The 22,749-nt window shown below is 37.0% G+C and overlaps 1 protein-coding gene and 1 pseudogene across 3 annotated transcripts in view; both read right to left on the bottom strand.

The window, feature by feature from the left end:
- The window catches only part of SLIT2 (slit guidance ligand 2), a 380,624-nt gene that overhangs the window by 219,567 nt on the left and 138,308 nt on the right, over window positions 1–22,749 (bottom strand). The gene's annotated exons all lie outside the window — the stretch shown is intronic.
- LOC309661464 (POU domain, class 5, transcription factor 1 pseudogene) overlaps window positions 1–22,749 on the bottom strand; it is a 38,732-nt pseudogene that overhangs the window by 14,664 nt on the left and 1,319 nt on the right. The window lies entirely within an intron of this gene.

Here is a 22,749-nt window from a genome sequence, read left to right on the forward strand (position 1 = left end):
ATAACATTAGCCAAAGGATGGATATTACTGATTGAGCTAAATATAAATAGAATTGAAATATATCACACATGTTATACTGAATATAATGAAATATACTTGGTTTCAGTATTTCTAGAAATAATAATTGATAATTGACAAAGGAATCCACAGACTACCAGAATGGAATATACGTATAAACAGCAAAACTGAAACCTAAAATCAATATACAAATGAATAGCATGTTATTTATATTAGAAACTGAAAAACAAAGAAACAGTACACACTTGGATAAAACAGAATCAGAGAATATTGTGTGGCAACTACATAATAAAGTCCCCTGTGGAACAGATGATAAAAGATCGCCCAACTTAAAGTACACAAAGCATCTCCAAAAATTCTGGCCATAATGCTACTTCTACCTCCTTGATTCTCCATGGTATTTTCAAATACTGAATTCTCTGTTCTCCTTTCCAAACTCCAAATTCTGGAACCATTTGTATGTACCATCTGCCTCTCCTTCTTTATGTCCCGTAACTTTTTTTTTTTTTAACATCTTTATTGGAGTATAATTGCTTTACAATGTTATGTTAGTTTCTGCTGTATAACAAACTGAATCAGCTATACGTATACATATATCCCCATATCCCCTCCCTCTTGCGTCTCCCTCCCATCCTCCCTATCCCACCACTCTAGGTGGTCACAAAGCACTGAGCTGATCTTCCTGAGCTAGGCGGCTGATTCTCACTAGCTATCTATTTTACATTTGGTAGGGTATATATGTCAATGCCACTCTCTTACTTCATCCAAGTTTACCCTTACCCCTCCTCGTGTGCTCAAGTCCATTCTCCACATCTGCATTTTTATTCCTCTCCTGCCCCTAGATTCTTCAGAACCATTTATTTATTTATTTTTTAATTCCATATATGCGTTAGCATATGGTATTTGCTTTTTTCTTTCTGACGTACTTCACTCTTGTATGACAGACTCTAGGTCCATCCACCTCACTACAAATAACTCAATTTTGTTTCTTTATATGGCTGAGTAATATGCCATTGTATATATGTGCCATGTCTTCTTTATCCATTCATCTGTCGATGGACACTTACGTTGCTTCCATGTCCTGGCTACTGTAAATAGTGCTGCAATGAACATTGTGGTACATAACTCTTTTTGAATTATGGTTTTCTCAGGGTTTATGTACAGTAGTGGGATTGCTGTGTCATATGGTAGTTCTATTTTTACTTTTTTAAGGAACCTCCATACTGTTCTCCATAGTGGCTATACCAATTTACATTTCCACCAACAGTGCAAGAGGGTTCCCTTTTCTCCAAACCCTCTCCAGCATTTATTGTGTGTAGATTTTTCTTAATGTTATATGATTTTTTATATTAATATAACTGTACTACATTTACATTTATATAACTGTTTATCTCAGTTATTTAATGCATTTTTAAAACAACTTTATTGGAGTATAATTGCTTTACAAGGCTGTGTTAGTTTCTGCTTTATAACAAAGTGAATAAGCTATACATACACATATATTCCCATATCTACTCCCTCTTGTGTCTCCCTCTCACCCTCTCTATCCCACCCCTCTAGGTGGTCACAAAGCACTGAGTTGATCTCTCTGTGCTATGTGGCTGCTTCCCACTAGCTATCTATTTTACATTTGGTACTGTATATAAGTCCATGACACTCTCTCACTTCATCCCAGCTTACCCTTCCTCCCCCCATGTCAAGTCCATTCTCTATGTCTGCGTCTTTACACCTGTCCTGCCCCTAGGTTCTTCAGACCATTTTTTTTTAAGATTCCATATATATGTGTTAGCATACGGTATTTGTTTTTCTCTTTCTGACTTACTTCACTCTGTATGACAGACTCTATGTCCATCCACCTCACTACAAATAACTCAACTTCGTTTCTTTTTATGGTTGAGTAATATTCCATTGTATATATGTGCCACATCTTCTTTATCCCTTCTTCTGTTGATGGACACTTAGATTGATTCCATGTCCTGGTTATTGTAAATAGTGTTGCAATGAACATTGTGGTTCATGACTCTTTTTGAATTATGGTTTTCTCAGGGTATATTCCCAGTAGTGGGATTGCTGGGTCATATGGTAGTTCTATTTTTAGTTTTTTAAGGAACCTCCATACTGTTCTCCATAGTGGCTGTATCGATTTACATTCCCACCAACAGTACAAGAGGGTTCCCTTTTCTCCACACCCAATCCAGCATTTATTTGTAGATTTTTTGATGATGGCCATTCTGACTGGTGTGAGGTGATACCTCATTGTAGTTCTGATTTGCATTTGTCTAATGATTAGTGATGTTGAGCATTCTTTCATGTGTTTGTTGGCAACCTGTATATCATCTTTGGAGGAATGTCGATTTAGGTCTTCTGCCCATTTTTGGATTGGGTTGTTTCTTTTCTGATACTGAGCTTCATGAGTTGCTTGTAAATTTTGGAGACTAATCCTTTGTCAGTTGCTTCATTTGCAAATATTTTCTCCCATTCTGAGGGTTGTCTTTTGGTCTTGTTTATGGTTTCCTTTGTTGTGCAAAAGCTTTTAAGTTTCATTAGGTCCCATTTGTTTATTTTTGTTTTTATTTCCATTTCTCTAGGAGATGGGTCAAAAAGGATCTTGCTGTGATTTATGTCATAGAGTGTTCTGCCTATGTTTTCCTCTAAGAGTTTTATACTGTCTGGCCTTACATTTAAGTCTTTAATCCATTTTGAGTTTATTTTTGTGTATGGTGTTAGGGAGTGTTCTAATTTCATTCTTTTACATGTAGTTGTCTAGTTTTCCCAGTACAAATTTTTGAAGAGGCTGTCTTTTCCCCATTGTATATTCTTGTCTCCTTTATCAAAAATAAGGTGACCATATGTGCGTGGGATTATCTCTGGGCTTTCTATCCTGTTCCATTGATCTATATTTCTGTTTTTATACCAGTACCATACAGTCTTGATTACTGTAGCTTTGTAGTATAGTCTGAAGTCAGGGCATCTGATTCCTCCAGCTTTGCTTTTCTTTCTCAAGATTGCTTTGGCTATTCGGGGTTTTTTGTATTTCCAAACAAATTGTGAAATTTTTTGTTCTAGTTCTGTGAAAAATGCCATTGGTAGTTTGCTAGGGATTGCACTGAATCTGTAGATTGCTTTTAGTAGTATATTCATTTTCACAATGTTGCTTCTACCAATCCAAGAACATGGTATGTCTCTCCATCTGTTTGTATCATCTTTAGTTTCTTTCATCAGTGTCTTACAGTTTTCTGCATACAGGTCTTTTGTCTCCTTAGGTAGGTTTATTCCTAGGTATTTTATTCTTTATTTGCAATGGTGAATGGGAGTGCTTCCTTAATTTCTCTTTCAGATTTTTCATCATTAGTGTATAGGAATGCAAGAGATTTCTCTGCATTAATTTTCTATCCTGCTACTTTACCAAATTCATTGATTAGCTCCAGTAGTTTTCTAGTAGCATCTTTAGGATTCTCTATGTATAGTGTCATGTCATCTGCAAACAGTGACAGTTTTACTTCTTCTTTTCCGATTTGGATTCCTTTTATCTCTTTTTCTTCTCTGATTGCTGTGGCTAAAACTTCCAAAACTATGTTGAATAATAGTGGTGAGAGTGGGCAACCTTGTCTCTTTCCTGATCTTAGTGGAAATGGTTTCAGTTTTTCAGCATTGAGAACGATGTTGGCTGTGGGTTTGTCATATATGGCCTCTATTATGTTGAGGTAATCCCCTCTATGCTTATTTTCCGGAGGGTTTTTATCATAAATGGGTGGTGAATTTTGTCAAAAGCTTTTTCTGCATCTATTGAGATGATCATATAGTTTTTCTCCTTCAATTTGTTAATATGGTGTATCACATTGATTGATTTGCGTATATTGAAGAATCCTTGCATTCCTGGGATAAACCCCACTTGATCATGGTGTATGATCCTTTTAATGTGCTGTTGGATTCTGTTTGCTAGTATTTTTTGAGGATTTTTGCATCTATGTTCATCAGTGATATTGGCCTGTAGTTTTCTTTCTTTGTGACATCTTTGTCTGGTTTTGTTATCAGAGTGACGGTGGCCTCGTAGAATAAATTTGGGAGTGTTCCTCCCGCTGCTATATTCTGGAAGAGTTTGAGAAGGATAGGTGTTAGCTCTTCTCTAAATGTTTGATAGAATTCTCCTGTGAAGCCATCTGGTCCTGGGCTTTTGTTTGTTGGAAGATGTTTAATCACAGTTTCAATTTCAGTGCTTGTGATTGGTCTGTTCATATTTTCTATTTCTTCCTGGTTCAGTCACGAAGGTTGTGCATTTCTAAGAATTTGTCCATTTCTTCCAGGTTGTCCATTTTATTGGCATGTAGTTGCTTGTAGCAATCTCTCATGATCCTTTGTATTTCTGCATTGTCAGTTGTTACTTCTCCTTTCTCATTTCTAATTCTATTGATTTGAGTCTTCTCCCTTTTTTTCTTGATGAGGCTGGCTAATGGTTTATTAATTTTGTTTATCTTCTCAAAGAACAAGCTTTTGATTTTATTGATCTTTGCTATTGTTTCCTTCATTTATTTTTCATTTATTTCTGATCTGATCTTTATGATTTCTTTCCTTCTGCTAACTTTGGGGTTTTTCTGTTCTTCTTTCTCTAATTGCTTTAGGTGTAAGGTTAGGTTGTTTATTTGAGCTGTTTTCTTGTTTCTTGAGGTAGGATTGTATTGCTATACACTTCTCTCATAGAACTGCTTTTGCTGCATCCCATAGGTTTTGGGTCTTCGGGCTTTCATTGTCATTTGTTTCTAGGTATTTTTTGATTTCCTCTTTGATTTCTTCAGTGATCTCTTGGTTATTTACTAGGGAATTGTTTAGCCTCCATGTGTTTGTATTTTTTACATATTTTTCCTGTAAGTGATATCTAATCTCATAGCATTGTGGTCAAAAAAGATACTTGATATGATTTCAATTTTCTTAAATTTACCAAGGCTCGATTTGTGACCCAAGATATTATCTATCCTGGAGAATGTTCCATGAGCAATTGAGAAGAAAGTGTATTCTGTTGTTTTTGGATGGAATGTCCTATAAATATCAATTAAGTCCATTTTGTTTAACGTATCAATGAAAGCTTGTGCTTACTTATTTATTTTCATTTTGGATGATCTGTCCATTGGTGAAAGTGGGGTGTTAAGGTCCCCTACTATGATTGTGTTACTGTCGATTTCCCCTTTTATGGCTGTTAGCATTTGCCTTTTGTTTTGAGGTGCTCCTATGTTGGGTGCATAAATATTTACAATTGCTATATCTTCTTCTTGGATTGATCCCTTGATCATTATGAGGTGTCCTTCTTTGTCTCTTGTAATAGTCTTTATTTTAAAGTCTATTTTGTCTGATATGAGAATTGCTACTGCAGCTTTCTTTAGATTTCCATTTGCATGGAATATCTTTTTCCATCCCCTCACTTTTAGTCTGCATGTGTCCCTAGGTCTGACGTAGGTCTCTTGTAGACAGCATATATATGGGTCTTTTTTTTTTAAATCCATTTAGCCAGTCTGTGTCTTTTGGTTGGAGCATTTAATCCATTTACGTTTAAGGTAATTATTGATATGTATGTTCCTATTACCATTTTCTTAATTGTTTTGGGTTTGTTATTGTAGGTCTCTTGTGTTTCCTGCTTGGAGAAGTTCCTTTAGTATTTGTTGTAAAGCTGATTTGGTGGTGCTGAATTCTCTTAACTTTTGCTTGTCTGTAAAGGTTTTAATTTCTCCATCGAATCTGAATGAGATCCTTGCTGGGTAGAGTAATCTTGGGTGTAGGTTTTTCCCTTTCATCACTTTAAATATGTCCTGCCGCTCCCTTCTGGCTTGCAGAGTTTCTGCTGAAAGGTCAGCTGTTAACCTTATGGGGATTCCCTTGTATGTTATTTGTTGCTTTTCCCTTGCTGCTTTTAATATTTTTTCTTTGTATTTAATATTTGATAGTTTGATTTACATGTGTCTTGATGTGTTTCTCCTTGCATTTATCCTGTATGGGACGCTCTGTACTTTCTGGATTGGATTGACTATTTCCTTTCCCACATTAGGGAAGTTTTCAACTATAATCTCTTCAAATATTTTCTGTCCCTTTCTTTTTCTCTTCGTCTTGTGGGACCCCTATAATTCGAATGTTGGTGCATTTAATGCTGTCTGAGAGGTCTCTGAGACTGTCCTCAATTCTTTACATTCTTTTTTCTTTATTCTGCTCTGTGGTAGTTATTTCCACTATTTTATCTTCCAGGTCACTTATTTGTTCTTCTTTCTCAGTTATTCTGCTATTGATTCCTTCTAGAGAATTTTTAATTCCATTTATTGTGTTGTTCATCATTGTTGTTTGCTCTTTAGTTCTTCTAGGTCCTTGTTAAACATTTCTTATATTTTCTCCATTTTATTTCCAGGATGTTGGATCATCTTTACTATGATTACTCTGAATTCTTTTTCAGGTAGATTGCTTATTTTCTCTTCATTTGTTTGGTCTGGTGGGTTTTTACCTTGCTCCTTCATCTGCTGTGTGTTTCTCTGTCTTTTCATTTTGCTTAACTTACTGTGTTTGGGGTCTCCTTTTTGCAGGTTGCAGATTCATAATTCCCATTGTTTTTGGTGTCTGCCCCCAGTGGCTAAGGTTGGTACAGTGGGTTGTGTACGCTTCCTGGTGGAGGGGACTAGTGCCTGTGTTCTGGTGGAGGAGGCTGGATCTTGTCTTTCTGGTGGGCAGGACCACATCCAGTGGTGTGTTTTGGGGTGTCTGTGACCTTATTATGATTTTAGGCAGCCTCTCTGATAAGGGGTGGGGTTCTGTTCCTGTCTTGCTAGTTGTTTGGCATAGGGTGTCCAGCACTGTACCTTGCTGGTCGTTTAGTGGAGCTGGGTCTTAGCGTTGAGATGGAGATCTCTGGGAGTGCTTTTGCCGTTTGATACTATGTGGAGCCAGGAGGTCTCTGGTGGACCAATGTCCTGAAGGCGGCTCTCCCACCTCAGAGGCACAGGCCAGGCACCCAACTGGAGCACCAAGACCCTATCAGCCAAACGGCTCAGAAGAAAAGGGACAAAAAAAGAAAAAAGAAAGAAAAGAGTAAAATAAAATAAAGTTATTAAAATAAAAAATAATTATTAAAAATAAAAAAATTAAAAAGTAATACAAAATAGAAGAAATAAAAAAGAAAGAAGAGAGCAACCAAACCAAAAAACAAATCCACCAATGATATCAAGTGCTAAAAACAGTACTAAAAAAAAACCCAACAAAAACAAATAAAAAAACCGACAGACAGAACCCTAGGACAAATGATAAAAGCAAAGCTTTATGGAGAAAATCAAACAAAGAAGCATACACCTACACACTCACAAAAAGAGAAAAAGGAAATAAATATATATATATCATTGCTCCCAATGTCCACTGCCTCAATTTTGGGACGATTCATTGTCTATTCAGGTATTCCAGAGATGCAGGGTACATCACATTGATTGTGGAGATTTAATCCACTGCTCCTGAGGCTGCTGGGAGAAATTTCCCTTTCTCCTCTTTGTTCGCATAGCTCCTGGGGTTCAGCTTTGGATTTGACCCCGTCTCTGTGTGTAGGTCGCCTGAGGACATCTGTTCTTTGCTCATACAGGATGGCGTTAAAGTAGCAGCTGATTAGGGGGCTCTGGCTCACTCAGGCCAGGGGGAGGGAGGGGTATGGAATGCGGGGCGAGCCTCCAGCAGCAGAGGCAAGTGTGACGTTGCAACAGGCTGAGGCGCACCATGTGTTCTCCCGGGGAAGTTGTCCCTGGATCACGGGACCCTGGCAGTGGCGGGCTGCACAGGCTCCCAGTAGGGGAGGTGTGGATAGTGACCTGGGCTTGCACACAGGCTTCTTGGAGGCTGCAGCAGCAGCCTTAGCATTTCATGACCGTACATGAAATGGGGTACATGGGGATTTTTTTTTTGCCTTTTGGGAAGTCTGAGGTCTTCTGCCAGTGTTCAGTAGGTGTTCTGAAGGAGTTGTTCCACATGTCGATGTATTTCTGATGTATTTGTGGGGAGGAAGGTGATCTTCACGTCTTACTCTTCCGCCATCTTGAAGGTCTCTCTCTAGATTTTTTGATGATGGCCATTCTGACCAGTGTAAGGTGATACCTCATTGTAGTTTTGATTTGCATTTCTCTAATGATTAGTGATGTTAAGCATCCTTTCATGTGTTTGTTGGCAATCTGCACATCTTCGCTGGAGAAATGTCTATTCAGGTGTTCTGCCCGTTTTTGGATTGGGGTGTTTGTTTTTTTGATATTGAGCTGCATGAGCTGCTTGTAAATGTTGGAGATTAATCCTTTGTCAGTTGCTTCGTTTGCAAATATTTTCTCCCATTCTGAGGGTTGTCTTTTTGTCTTGTTTATGGTTTCCTTTGCTGTGCAAAAGCTTTTATGTTTCATTAGGTCCCATTTGATTATTTTTGTTTTTATTTCCATTTCTTGGAAAAGGAAAAATAGGACCTTGCTGTGATTTATGTCATAGAGTGTTCTGCCTATGTTTTCCTCTAAGTTTTATAGTTTCTGGCCTTACATTTAGGTCTTTAATCCAATTTGAGTTTATTTTTGTGTATGGTGTTAGAGTGTTCTAATTTCATTATTTTACATGTAGCTGTCCAGTTTTCCCAGCAGCACTTATTGAAGAGGCTGTCTTTTCTCCATTGTATATTCTTGTCTCCTTTATCAAAGTTAAGGTGACCATATGTGCATGGGTTTATATCTGGGATTTCTATCCTGTTCCATTGATCTATATTTCTGTTTTTGTGCCAGTACCATACTCTCTTGATTCCTATAGCTTTGTAGTATATGTCCCGTAACTCTTGAACCCACTTTTGACTGAGCTGTGAAAGCTCAGCTGAATCTACTGAACCCAACACAGCCAAACCAAACGTAAAAACCCTTTACCTCATGTGACTTCTCTGCAAGAAAACATAACAAAAGCAACAAAAATCTGGTTTTTCTTGAAACATTCACCTCCTCAATTGTTCTTTCAGTCTTTCCTAGGTCCTCTACTAGCTCCTCTTTGTTCTCCCTCTTCACCACATTCCTTCAGGGGTGTAAGCTAGTTTCATGCTGTCCCTTTTCACAAGAGCTTTTCCCCCAGAGCTCCATCATCTCAACTCAGGTGTCTCATGGAAATGTCTCCATGGGTATTTCATAGATGCCTCCAACATAATATGTCAAAAACTGAAATCATCCTGTACCGTCTCAACTCTGCTCTTTTTTCCCCAGAGATCTATATGAATAAATGATTGCGTCACCCATTCAATTATACAAGTCAGAAATTTGGGCACCACATTTGAGTCCTCTCCCTCCCTAGACTCCATGTAAACTGAAGTTCTTGATCACATCTGGAATAATGTGTCCAATTTTGACAACCACATAGGATAGAAAAATCAAACTTAAAACTGTGTAAGGGTGCTTCCCTGGTGGTGCAGTGGTTGAGAATCTGCCTGCCAATGCAGGGGACACGGATTCAAGCCCTGGTTTGGGAGGATCCCACATGCCGCGGAGCAACTGGGCCCGTGACCCACAACTACTGAGCCTGCGTGTCTGGAGCCTGTGCTCTGCATCAAGAGAAGCCGTGATAGTGAGAGCCCCGCGCATCACGATGAAGAGTGGCCCCCGCTTGCTGCAACTGGAGAAGGCCCTCGCACAGACACGAAGACCTGACACAGCCAAAAATAAATAAATAAACTTGAAAAAAGGCCACACGCAAAAATTAAAAAAAAAAAAGGAAAAATCATATAAAAAAAAAAAAACTGTGTAAGGGAGGAGAGTGGATATATAGAAACTCTCTGAATTTTCTACTCAATGTCTTAAACACCTAAAATTACTCTGAAAAATTAAAATCTACTAATTAAAAAAAAAACACTTGGGGGTATATAGAGGAGAGTGGCAATGGCAAGAGATTTAAAACAGTTTCATATAAAAATTTTAAAGGATATGCACACTTGAAATATTCATCTTCACGAAGAAAATTAAGAAAAGTCATGATAGCTATCTTACAAAATTGTAGAGGAAGAAGGAAGATATGTTCATTTGACTCCATGAAAACAAAGGAATATTCACTAGGAGAAGCTATAGAGACGTGGTTTTCAGATTCTTACAAAAGAACAAACTATTTAGTAAACAAAAAACTTTGAGAAGCAGTGAGTTACTAAATCATTTGTTCAACACAGTGCTTTTGGGTTTAGGAAGTGCTTTTTATTATCTGTTACCCTATTTAATTACCATCCCAACTCTGTTTCTAGGTAGGAGGATAAATATTATTATCCTCATTTTATCAGTAGAAAATGAAGACAAAGAGCCTTAGATTATTGGTGTGATTTGGCCAAAGTTAGTGAGGTAGATCCTTGCATACAGCACTTAAATAATTATTACTACACAGTGGGATCTTACCTAATAGATTGTCTATTCCTGGGGTCACTCACCAGCATACAAAAAGTGTTCAGAAAATATGATTTGAAAAAAGAAATTAATTGATCACTTAATGAATAAATCAATCCAAAGTTTAATTCTAGGCCTTTTAAGTCTTAACAAGGATTGAGGTATAATTAAGTGACTAGTAATATGGAAAACAAACAACAGAAATATATATAAAGTGTTTAGAAGAGAGAGATAACAAGGGGTAATTTGGCCAGATATATGATATTAAAATCAGCCTTATAGGATGTGTAGAATACAGAGAGGAGAAAAAAGTAAAATCTATTTTGGAAGCAGTCTGATAAAGAGCACCTTTAGAGGGCCTAAACTGGTCTTCTTCTGGCCCTGTCTTTCCCCTGGATAGAAGAAATGTAAAAGGAATAAAGAAGACAAAAACAGATGGGAAGATAACTCATGTTTGTGTTATCAGAAGATTTAATATTATTAAAATGTTCATACCCAAAGCAATCTACAGGTTCAATGCAATCCTTATCAAAATCCTAACAGCAATTTTACAGAAATAAAAAAAAATTCAATAATTCATATGGAACCACAGAAGACCATAAATAGCCAAATAATCTTGAGAAAGAAGAACAAAGCAGGAGATATCACAACTCCTGACTTCAAAATATATTACAAAGCTACAGTAATCAAAACAGTATTGTACTGGCAAAAAGAAAGACATATAGACCAATAGAACAGGTAGCCCAGAAATAAAACTATTATGTGTATAGTCAATCGTGCTAAAAATACAAAATCAAGAAAGGATAGTTTCTTCAACAAATGGTGTTGGGAAAACTAGATATTCACATGCAAAAGAATAAAATTGAACTTCTATCTTATACCATATATAAAATCAATTCAAAATGGATTTTTGAACATAAGACCCGAAACCATAAAACTCCTAGAAGAAAACATAGGAGAAAGGCTTCATGACATTGGTTTTGGCAATAATTTTATGAATGTGACACCAAAAACACAGGCAACAAGAACAACAACAACAACTAAAGTGTGACTACATCAAACTAAAAAGCGTCTACCCAGCAAAGGAAACAATGAACATAATGAAAAGGCAACTTATGGAATGGGAGAAAACATTTGCAAACCATATATGTGACAGGAGGTTAATCCCCAAAATATATGAGGAACTCCTACAAATCAATAGCAAAACCACTAAAAACCCTATTAAAATAACTAAAATCCAATGCGCTAAGGAATCAAACAGACATTTCTCATAAAAAGACATACAAAAGGCAAACAAGTATATGAAAAAATGATCATCATCACTAATCAGCAAGTTAAGTGCAAATCAAAACCACATTGACATATCACATTACACCTGTCAGGATGGCTATTATCAAAAAACAAAGACAAGTTTTCGGGAGGATGTGGAGAAATCAGAACCCTTGTACACTGTTGCTGAGAATGCAAAATGGTGCAGTTGCTATGGAAAACATTAAGGACGTTCCTCAAAAAATTAAAAACAGAGCTACTTTATGATCCAGCAATCAATTTCACTCTGGGTATTTATTCAAAAGAACTGAAATCAGGATCTCAAAGGACCATTAGCCCTCCCAAGTTCACTTCAGCATTATTCATAATAGCCAAGATGTAGAAACAACCTGAATGTCAATTGACAGGTGAATGGATAAAGAAAATGTGATATATATATATGATGGAATATTATAGAATATAATATATATAATGGAATATTATTCAGCCTTAAAAAGAAGGAAATCCTGACTTTTGTAGCAACATGGATGAACCCTGAAGACATTATGCTAAGTGAAATACATCAGTTACAGAAAGATGAATACTACATGATTCCACTTATATGAGGTACCTAAAATAGTCAAATTCATAGAATCAAAGAGTGGAATGGTGTTTGCCAGGGGCTAGGAGGAGGAGAACTTGGGGAGTTACTAATCAACAGGCATAAAGTTTCAGTTCAGCAAGAGTTAAGTTCTAGAGATCCGCTGTACAACATTGCATCTATTATTAACAATACAGTATTGGATAGTTAAAAATTTGTTAAGAGAGTAGATCTTATGTTGTGTTCTTACCACAATAAAATTTTAAAACAAGAAAGATAAAAAGATTAGGTTTCAGAGGAAAAACTTCCTTCTCTTATCTCTGCTTCTTTTATATTTACCTCTCTGGTAATAACATCAGGCCCAGGATTGTTATGAAGATCACATGATATGCATGTGAAAAGAACCAAATGTAAAACACTTTGCCCACTTTTATAACTAGGTGAGGGGTCCATACACAGCATGGCAATAGAGTGCTCAATCTCTCAAGAATGGGGAAAAATATTTGAGCTTTGATATCTTCTTAATTTTTAGTCATCCATTAATTTATTTTTTAATTAAATTAGTTAATAACTTTAAAACTGCTGGGAACAGTATCTTGCACATAATTAGACCTACATGGTATTTGTTAATATATACATAAAATAGACATTTATTAAATAACTACTATATTCAAGGTCAGGGATCTAAAGACAAAACAAAGTCATGATCCACTTCTGTTTTTATTATTATATGTTCTAGGCCAGATTATTTAAAAGGTGTGCATGTGGATAAGAATAATAAAATGCAGTTTGGGAGTACTTTTAAATATTTACTACAGATAGTTCGTTGCTAGGATTCATCTTTCAAAAATATTATTTTACTTATGTTAGTTAATTATATCATGATGGTTAATATTAAAAAATCAAAACAATTCTTGTCTAGGCTGTTTTGAAAATTCCAGCATCATAAAATAAATTGCTTTAAAATGTATGGGGTTTTGTTGTGGCTAGCTTTCTTCTAAAAAGTTTTTATAATTGGGTTTTAAGGAAGGTATAAAACCAGGGTTTAACTTTCATATTTTCAACAAAGTTTGGTCTGTATTAGAGGAGTTAACTGGCTAAAATTTTTAAAATGTAATGCTCTATGCCAAGAGCTAGCATGCAGCTATTTACAAAGGGAACATATGCATTTTTATTTGCAATCTGACCAATGAGGCTATGGTTATTTAAACCGGCCAAGCAACAGAATAAAATAATGGCTTACCTTTATACTGTTGCTGTAATGCTCTGCCTAATAGGCAAATTTGGATCACATCACTTATCTCCTGAAAAAATCCCTCAAAGGACCCTAATCCCTGCAAAATAAAATCTAAAATTTTTTGGTCCAGGCCCTTTGTCAGGTCCCTGCTTATGTATCTTTATCTTCAGAAACACTGCCCACTACAGGCACCTGCCAAAATAGCCCATCTGAAGTACAAATATGTTGCATTTCCCCATATTCTGCCCATCCTCCAAATCTGTCTCTGTGTGTGTGTGTGTGTGTGTGTGTGTGTGTGTGTGTGTGTGTGTGTGTGTGTGTGTGTGTGTGTGTATGTGTGTGTCTCCTTATGCTGGGATGGGCCAACAAATTTCTATTCGTACTTCAAGTCTCAGCTCAGGAATTACATTTTAATTATGTTATCTAGCAAATGACGCACTCATAAATGTTTAATGTTTACAGGATATAGAGAAATTGTAATTATGTAATGTAAATGACAGCATGGTTATAAATTTAAGGTAAATAGATTTCCATATTGTTTATCTTAGAGTAAAAAATGTTCGGGACAGTTGGACAGGTGGTTATGGAAATAATAAACAACAGTTTTTACCAGAAAGTCTCTGAGCCATTATGGTTTTACCGTTCAAATATCCAGCCGCTACCAACAGTAACGAAGCCTTAAGATCATTATTTCAAGACCGGCTGTGAACTATTAAGATATATAAAGAAAAAGAAATTGCTCTGTCCAAGATTACTGCCATCAGCTACTACAGTTTAGACCTCAGTGCTTTATTTACAGAACTCCCTATTGACAAATGACAGAATTGCATAATGAGTATACAAATGCCTTTTCAAGAATAGATCTTGAAGGCTGCTTTTATAAAAATGCCTTCTGGCTGAATTATCGAAATGCAGTGTGCTGACAGGAGGGACAGCAATACACATGGGCTTTGTTGGCTTCTAATGGATTCCATTTCTAGAGCATGAAAAAGATGGAAACTAAAGTACTTTAGTAGGATTTGGATCTCTCTCTCCATGTGGTCCTACAATTTGAAGAATAGCAGAATATGTGGACAGTAGTTTTCTGTTTAAAAGGGAACACAGTTCTTTAAAAAATTCCCATCTAACAGACAAGATTAGTAGGTTGCTTGGAGAGAGGTAATGCTACAGAACATACCCACGGGGGTTAAACCTTGTTATTTTGAAATAGTAACCCAACAAAGACTCTAAACAGCGATTTTATAGAATTTCAAATTTCTTCAGGGAAATTTTTAAATAAAGTTGTGTTATTTCTAAGGGAAGACTGAGAGACATACTTAAAAAAATAAAATAAGATGCTTTCTTAAAATGGGGTTTATCCTGTAAAAATAGTCAACGTTTTATTTCCCTCAGTAGTTATGTATTTTCAAATTTATTTTTATTGAAAACCCTTTACACCTGCCTGACTTTAAACCATCGGAAGGAGTCAAGTGACGGCAGGTCTCACACTTTCTATGCAGTTGCCAAGAATTATTTTATTGCGCAGTTGAGGCTGATGCTAATGCAACCAAAAAAAAATCATCATAATTATAATAAAATAATACCACCACGACTGACCATTTTTTACTAAGTCATGCTGTGCAAAGGCAATGTGCATACAGATGCAAGCACAACAGGATGTGATTGATTTGCCCCTGCTGGCCGTCCCAAGAAAGAGTGCGGCCCTTAGTCCCTGTGATCACCAGTACAGCCAATGGTAATGCATGGGGCTTGCAAGACAGAACAGCTAATACTGGTTCATCCTGGCAAGCCATGAATCGTCAGTAATGAGCATAAGCCTTCAAAGTATAAAAAATGATGACAGCTTCATCCTCGTATGAAGAAACCTCTTACAGAAAGAAAAGTATGAAAGGAGGAACAGCACGATGAAAGCACTCAAGCCTAAACTGTAGTGTCTGGAAACCTCATAACTCAAATGGCTCAGTCATTTACTTCACATTCCTGGGGACACATGCACACATACCAGTTACCTGAAGTAGATTCAGGGGGCTTCTCTCAATCAACCAAGAAGGTACAGATGTAATTAAAAATCAAATAGTCAAGGTTTTAAAGATTTTCAAGATACAAGAGCAGAAAAATAACTTATGGGAAGACACTTGCTAACTGCAGGTAATACAGTTAAGTCCCCTACATATGAACCTTCAAGTTTCGAACTTTCGAAGATGCAAACATGCATCTGGTTCCAGCAAGGAACCAGAACCTGTGCCATCAACGTCAGGCGTGAGTGAAATTGCAGCTTGCCCTCCGTCTCCTATTGCTGACGCTCCTTCAGCTCTACCATCTCCCACCTCCTCTCCCTCCTCCAGTCAGTAACTCTTCTTGCCTGTTCACTTGATGCCAGACCTGTATGCCAGCTGTTGTACTGTACTACTGTACTTTTCAAGGTACTGTACTGTAAGATTAAAAATGTTTTCTTTATTTTGTGTGTTTGTTGGTTTTTATGTATTATTTGTGTGAAAAGTATTATAAACCTATTATAATACAATACTGTATAGCCGATTGTGTTAGTAGGCTAACTTCGTTGTACTTACGAAAAAATTGGACTTACGAATGCACTCTCAGAACGGAACTCATTCATATGTAAGGGACTTAGTGTAATGCCAACACTCTGCTTGCCAGAAGATGACTATACCCATATATTTGGTTAATGTTTCCCACTCAGAACTCATTCCCAAGGGTCAGGATACTGAGGGGACCAGAAGGCAAGAAATCTAATCAGGCTTCTATTTCCTCAGTAGACTCTCAAAATGGAAGAAATCAGAAGAAATTCAAATAGTATGAACAAGGAAGCACTTATGTACGTTTCTTAATTATTAGATACAAACATCTCTCATGCTGACAATTGGCATACTGTCAATTGCACCTGAAGAACACAGGTTTATAATCACCATTGGCCTGATTGGTGATAGCTGGTATCCATTATAGCAGGGGTCCCCAACCCCCGGGAATGGCAGACTGGTGGTAGTCCGTGGCCTGTTAGGAACCGGGCCGCACAGCAGGAGGTGAGTGGTGGGCAAGCGAAGCGTCATCTGCCGCTCCCCATTGCTCCCCATCACTCCCCATCGTTCCCCATCCCTCCCCATCGCTCCTCATCGCTCGCATTACCGCCTGAACCGGCCCCCCCCCACACCCCTGGCCATGGAAAAATTGTCTCCCATGAAACCAGTCCCTGGCGCCAAAAAGGTTGGGGACCACTGCCTTACAGATCTTGCCTTCCTATCTTAATTCAGTACCCTATTTCTTCCTGTAGGGGTCAGCACACTAGTGCTGTCAATGATAACCTGTTTCGAAAATATTTTTATAAGTAGAATTAAGTTGTCTTCAAATGGAAAGAAAAGGAGTACAAAGATGCCAAGAAGTCTTCACTGAGTCTACCTCTTAAGATAACCACATCCAGAAACCTCTCCTGACAACAGGAGTCAGTTTAGGAGTTAGCAAAACCCACAATTCAAAGAGATAACCAACTCATTAATCATTGATTCAAATATTCTGTCATCAGTACTATGCAGTTGATAAATCAGATATCACGTTGAAACATATTTTTAACCATGTACTTTAAAGTATTGAGATTTTTTAACAATGTAGTTTCAATAAATGAACTGTTTCATAAAAATTCCAGCTTCAGTCTAATGCATCGGCCATAAAAGCAATTTATCTGCTGAACAATGCAGTCAGCTCCTCTAAAGAGTGTACTTTCTATGCCTAATAAGATTTTTTCCACACTTAAACAAACACTTGGTGCAATGAAATTACTAGCAGTTCTCTTGGTGGTCTCTGATCATGTGTATCTTCCTGCCTGTTACATCTCCATCTGACACACTTTGCCTATTGTTCAAAAGAGTCATTTCACGCATCAGGAATACTATGATGCTTCTGAGATGCGTTATGTGCATTCTGGCTGATGCACTTCAGAAAACTACCAGGTTATCACCAACAAGAGAAGCCTGGAGAATCACATGCACGCTTTTGTAACAAGTTCTGTGGTTTAATTTACATATATAAAAAAAATTGCACCAACAACTCAAACTAATAGTTTTTACAAAAAAAGCTTTTTGGCCTTTAGAACCAAACAGATATTTGTGATAAAAGCAACTTGTCTGGATACTCCCTGAGGCACAGTGTATTTTCCATCCTTAAATGGATTATTTATGGGTACTATAAAATTACAATTCTGGAAACAAAATTATGGAAGATTATGTATTCTGGGAATGTGGGGTTTTGTTTCAATTCACTTGGAAATTAGCTTGAAAGCAATCAGGTACTGTTGTAAGCATATACTTAAGTAATGAGTTTCAGTAATTTTCAATGAAAGAGCAAAAACAGAAGCACAGTTTTAAGGTGTTTTAGGAATAGTCTAATTAACTCAGTAATTTCTAAAAGCATAAAAGATCTTTTTCAAAATGTTCAAGAATTATGAGTTTGAAAATAAGCTGATATTTTCAAAGTTGTTTTAATTATGCTTCATTTTAATAAATTTTAATTTTAAAATGTCAATTCAAGTGGCACAACTTCTAGATGGAGAATAGGACAAAAACCTAAACTAGTTCATTCTGCAATGCAGAAGTAGGCCTGCAGTGCCATAGTAACTTTGTGATGTATTTTTCAAAATACTTTTCAACTCAACCTGCTAGGTGGTTTTAGGAAGTCAATCCATGCCCTGGAACCCCTCTGTTAGAAGATATCAAAGCCCGTACAGCTTGCACCCTAATACTATCTCTGTATGATTTTTCCTATAGTCCACGGCAAAGCATCAGCCTGGAAAATTCTGTGATAGTATTTTCCAACGCCACGTTAGTATTTTATATTTAAAGATGCTTATTGTTGAAGATAAGATCAATAGGGCCAATTATTCAATGAATTGCAGCTTTCTTCTTCAAATATTACTTACCTAGAAAATTTTGCATTTCAATAAGACAGCTGGGGGGCTTCCCTGGTGGCACAGTGGTTAAGAATCTGCCTGCCAATGCAGGAGACACGGGTTCGAGCCCTGGTCCGGGAAGATCCCACATGCCGCGGAGCTAGTGAGCCCGTGTGCCACGACTACTGAGCCCGCGTGCCACAACTACTGAAGCCCGTGAGCCTAGAGCCCGTGCTCCGCAACAAGAGAAGCCACCACAGTAAGCATGCGCACCGCAAGGAAGAGTAGCCCACACTCTCCACAACTAGAGAAGGCCCATGCACACCAACGAAGACCCAACGCAGTCAAAAATAAATAAAAATAAATAAACTATTAAAAAAAAAAAAAGACAGCTGACTTTGTATTTAATTAGAATAGTGAGGTTAAATTTTGGAATAATGAATTCTGATCAAGCAAGATTTACCTGGTCTATAAAAGTGATCTAAGTTTCTGGCAGGGTGATATATTGGGGTTATAAGCGCACATTTTCTCCTGATGTGGAATATGATCAAAGAAGTTTGGAGACACCCCTAAAGTGCAAAACCTCACTTATCTGACTGTGCAAAGCTAGATGGTATTCTTATAGGCAAAGAATAGAGCTCTGGGTAATTTAAGCAGGGAGGAAATTTACCGGAAGACTGGAGAACCAAGCTCATAAGGAGGGAAGAAGATATTCAGTTTTGTCAAGCAAAGTCAGACAGCCATGTGTCTGTCAATAGCTGAACAATGAGGAGTGAACAAGGCTGCAGGTACCAGCGGTTTTGCTGCTACTGGTCTCTGCCAACTTCCCACTGGAATAAACTCTTACCTGTACCTCTTCCTTAACATCTGTTCTAGATTCAAAATACCAGATAGGAATATTGAATAGGCTGCAAATAAGGTTTGTGCTCACTCCTCTGGTTGCTAGAGCTTCAACAAAGTATCTGGACCTTTCCACTTCGGTTTGGGAAAGTGTAATAATTAGGATGAGCTATATCGTGCTATAACAACCAAACCTTCTCAAAATCTCAGTGGCTAAAAGAAAAACCACTTTATTTCTCACACTCTTGACAATCCCCATTGTTCATCAGCTGAGGACACTGCTACATGCTGTATTCACCCAAATGAAGACAGGCACTTGATCTAGTTGCCATGCCTGAGAAAAGGAGTCATAGAATGATGATTATCAAGTGGAGTCCAGGGATTCCTGGGAATCTGCAAGTTCAAAACGATTTTCATAATAATATTAAGATGTTATCTGCCTATTTTTTGTTTCCTTTTGATGATATATAGCAACTCATCTTTAATAATAATAATTATAATAATATATTGACAATAATAATACCCCATAATAAATAATTAAAATATATTAATGATGGTAATAACCCCTCTTATGGCAATTTACAGTTATAAATTACACTCACAGAAATGATCTCATTTGATTATCATATTCTTTAAAGGTAAGTAATAATAGCTACCCACCACACAAATACATGCACACATAAACTTTAAAGATAAGGAGGAGAACAAGAAAAGATATTTTAAAGCTCAAGCTATAATAAACTAAGCACATTACTTAGAACTCATTTTGTTCATATCTCCACAATATTTTTTAAAATTTTTTATTAATTTTTATTGGAGTATAGTTGCTTTACACTGTTGTGTTAGTTTCTGCTGTACAGCAAAGTGAATCAGCTATACATATACATATATCCTCTCTTTTTTGGATTTCCTTCCCATTTAGGTCACACAGAGCACTGAGTAGAGCTCCCTGTGCTATACAGTAGGTTCTCATTAGTTACCTATTTTATACATAGTAGTGTATATATGTCAATCCCAATCTCCCAATTCATCCCATTCCCTCCCCTCCCCCACCTGGTAGACATATGTCCATTCTCTACGTCTGTGTCTCTATTTCTGCTTTGCAAATAACTTCATCTGTATCATTTTTCTAGATTCCACATATAAGCAATATTATATTGATAAGATATTTGTTTTTCTCTTTTTGACTTACTTCACTCTGTATGATAGTTTCTAGGTCCATCCACGTCTCTGCAAATTGAGCACTTTTGTTCCTTTTTATGGCTGAGTAATATTCCATTGTATATATGTACCACATCTTCTTTATCCATTCTTCTGTTGATGGACATTTAGGTTACTTACATGTCCTGGCTATTGTAAATAGTGCTGCAATGAACACTGGGGTGCATGTATCTTTTTGAATTATAGTTTTCTCTGGGTATATGCCCAGGAGTGGGATTGCTGGGTCATATGGTAGTTCTATTTTTAGCTTTTTAAGGAACCTCCATACTGTTCTCCATAGTGGCTGTATCATTTACAATTCCACCAACAGTGTAAGAGGGTTCCCTTTTCTTCACGCCCTCTCCAGCATTTATTGCTTGATGATGGCCATTTTGATTTTTGATGATGGCCATTCTGACCAGTGTGAGGTGATACCTCATTGCAGTTTTGATGTGCATTTCTCTAATAATTAGTGATGTTGAGCATCTTTTCATGTGCCTCTTGGGCGTCTGTATGTCTTCTTTGGACAAATGTCTACTTAGGTCTTCTGCCTAAATAGAAGTCTTTATGGGTCTAAATGGGTCTTCTTCCCATTTTTTGATTGGGTTATTTGTTTTTTTGATATTGAGCTGCATGAGCTGTTTGTATATTTTGGAGATTAATCCCTTGTCAGTTGCTTCATTTGCAAATATCTTCTTCCATTCTGAGGGTTATCTTTCCATCTTGTTTATGGACTCCTTTGCTGTGCAAAAACTTTTAAGTTTCATTAGGTCCCATTTGTTTATTTTTGTTTTTATTTCCATTACTCTAGGAGGTGGGTCAAAAAAGATCTTGCTGCGATTTATGTCAAAGAGTGTTTTGCCTATGTTTTCCTCTAAGAGTTTTATAGTGTCAGGTCTTGCATTTCGGTCTTTAATCCATTTTGAGTTTATTTTTGTGTATGGTGTTAGGAAGTGTTTTAATTTCATTCTTTAACATGTAGCTGTCCAGTTTTCCCAGCACCACTTATTGAAGAGACTGCCTTTTCTCCATTGTATATTCTTGCCTCCTTTGTCATAAATTAGGTGACCATAGGTATGTCTCCATAATATTTTTAATGCTGCTCCTCTGTCTAGGAATTCACTTCTCTCTTTTCAGCCTGTTTTTTCTGTCAATGACCTAAATGTATTTTAAATTGCCTTTTATTGGGTAATTTGTTTTCTTAGTTTTGAGTTTTGTGAATTCTTCATACCTTCTGGATACAATTTTATTATCAGATATAAGATTTGCAAATATGTTCTCCTAGTTTGTGGCTTGTCTTTTCATTCTCTAACAGTGCCATTCAAAGACCAGAAGTTTTACATTTTAATAAATTCCAACGTTTCAATTTGGCCTTTTAGGACTGTGCTTCTGGTATCATATCTGAGAAATGTTTCTGTTCAGTCTTTGGGCAGGAAGTATGATGCTCTACATGGATTTTTTCTTGAGGAAATTCCCGTTACTTCTTAGTTTCATGAAGAATTTTATCAGGAAAGGATTTTAGATTTTGTCAAGTGCTTCTTCTATGAGTATAGAGATGAACATATGGTCTTTCTTTTTTTAGTTTGTTACTATGACGAATTATATTCATTGATTTGCGGGGCGATGGTGACTTAAGACAACACAAGCTTTGAAGTCCGGTGAACTGCAAGTCTCTCAGGGTCAAAATCAAGGTGTCAGCAGAGCTGAATTCCATTCTGTTGGCACAAGGGGAGAATGCACTTGCAGGCTTATTCAGGTTGCTGGCAGAATTCACTTACATGTGGTGCTAGGACTGAGGTTTCACTTCCTTGCTGTGTCAGCTGGGGGTCATCCTTGGCTCCTAGAGGCCTCTCTCTGGACCTTGCAGATGGGGCCCTAAATCTCAGAACCAGCAATGGCACATGGATTCCTTCTCATGCTGCCACATTTCGTCTGCCTTCTCTTCGTCTGCTGTGCCTAGCATTTTCCTTTTGTACTCTTATTTTCTTACTAATTAACATACAGTGGAATTTTCCAGAGGCTACATGATACTGCAATATTTCAACAGGTTGAATACAGAAGCTGATATGAGCATCTAGGCTGTCTTCTTTTGAAACAAAAAAATAAGATTTGCAAAAATGTAAAACAATGCTACTCTTTCCACTTTTTAGTGTGTATATATATACTATATGTACTATATATAGACATATATATACTGTGTATATTATATACACTATCTGTACACATAATATATACTGTGACAATATGTAATGGGTTTGTTTTGCTATTTTAAATGATTTCATACACGTTTTAAAAATTTCTGTTTCAAGCTCTAATACAGTAAATA

Source organism: Balaenoptera physalus, assembly GCF_965194825.1.
Source record: "Balaenoptera physalus genome assembly, chromosome: 5".
In the NCBI taxonomy this organism is placed as follows: Eukaryota; Metazoa; Chordata; class Mammalia; order Artiodactyla; family Balaenopteridae; genus Balaenoptera; species Balaenoptera physalus.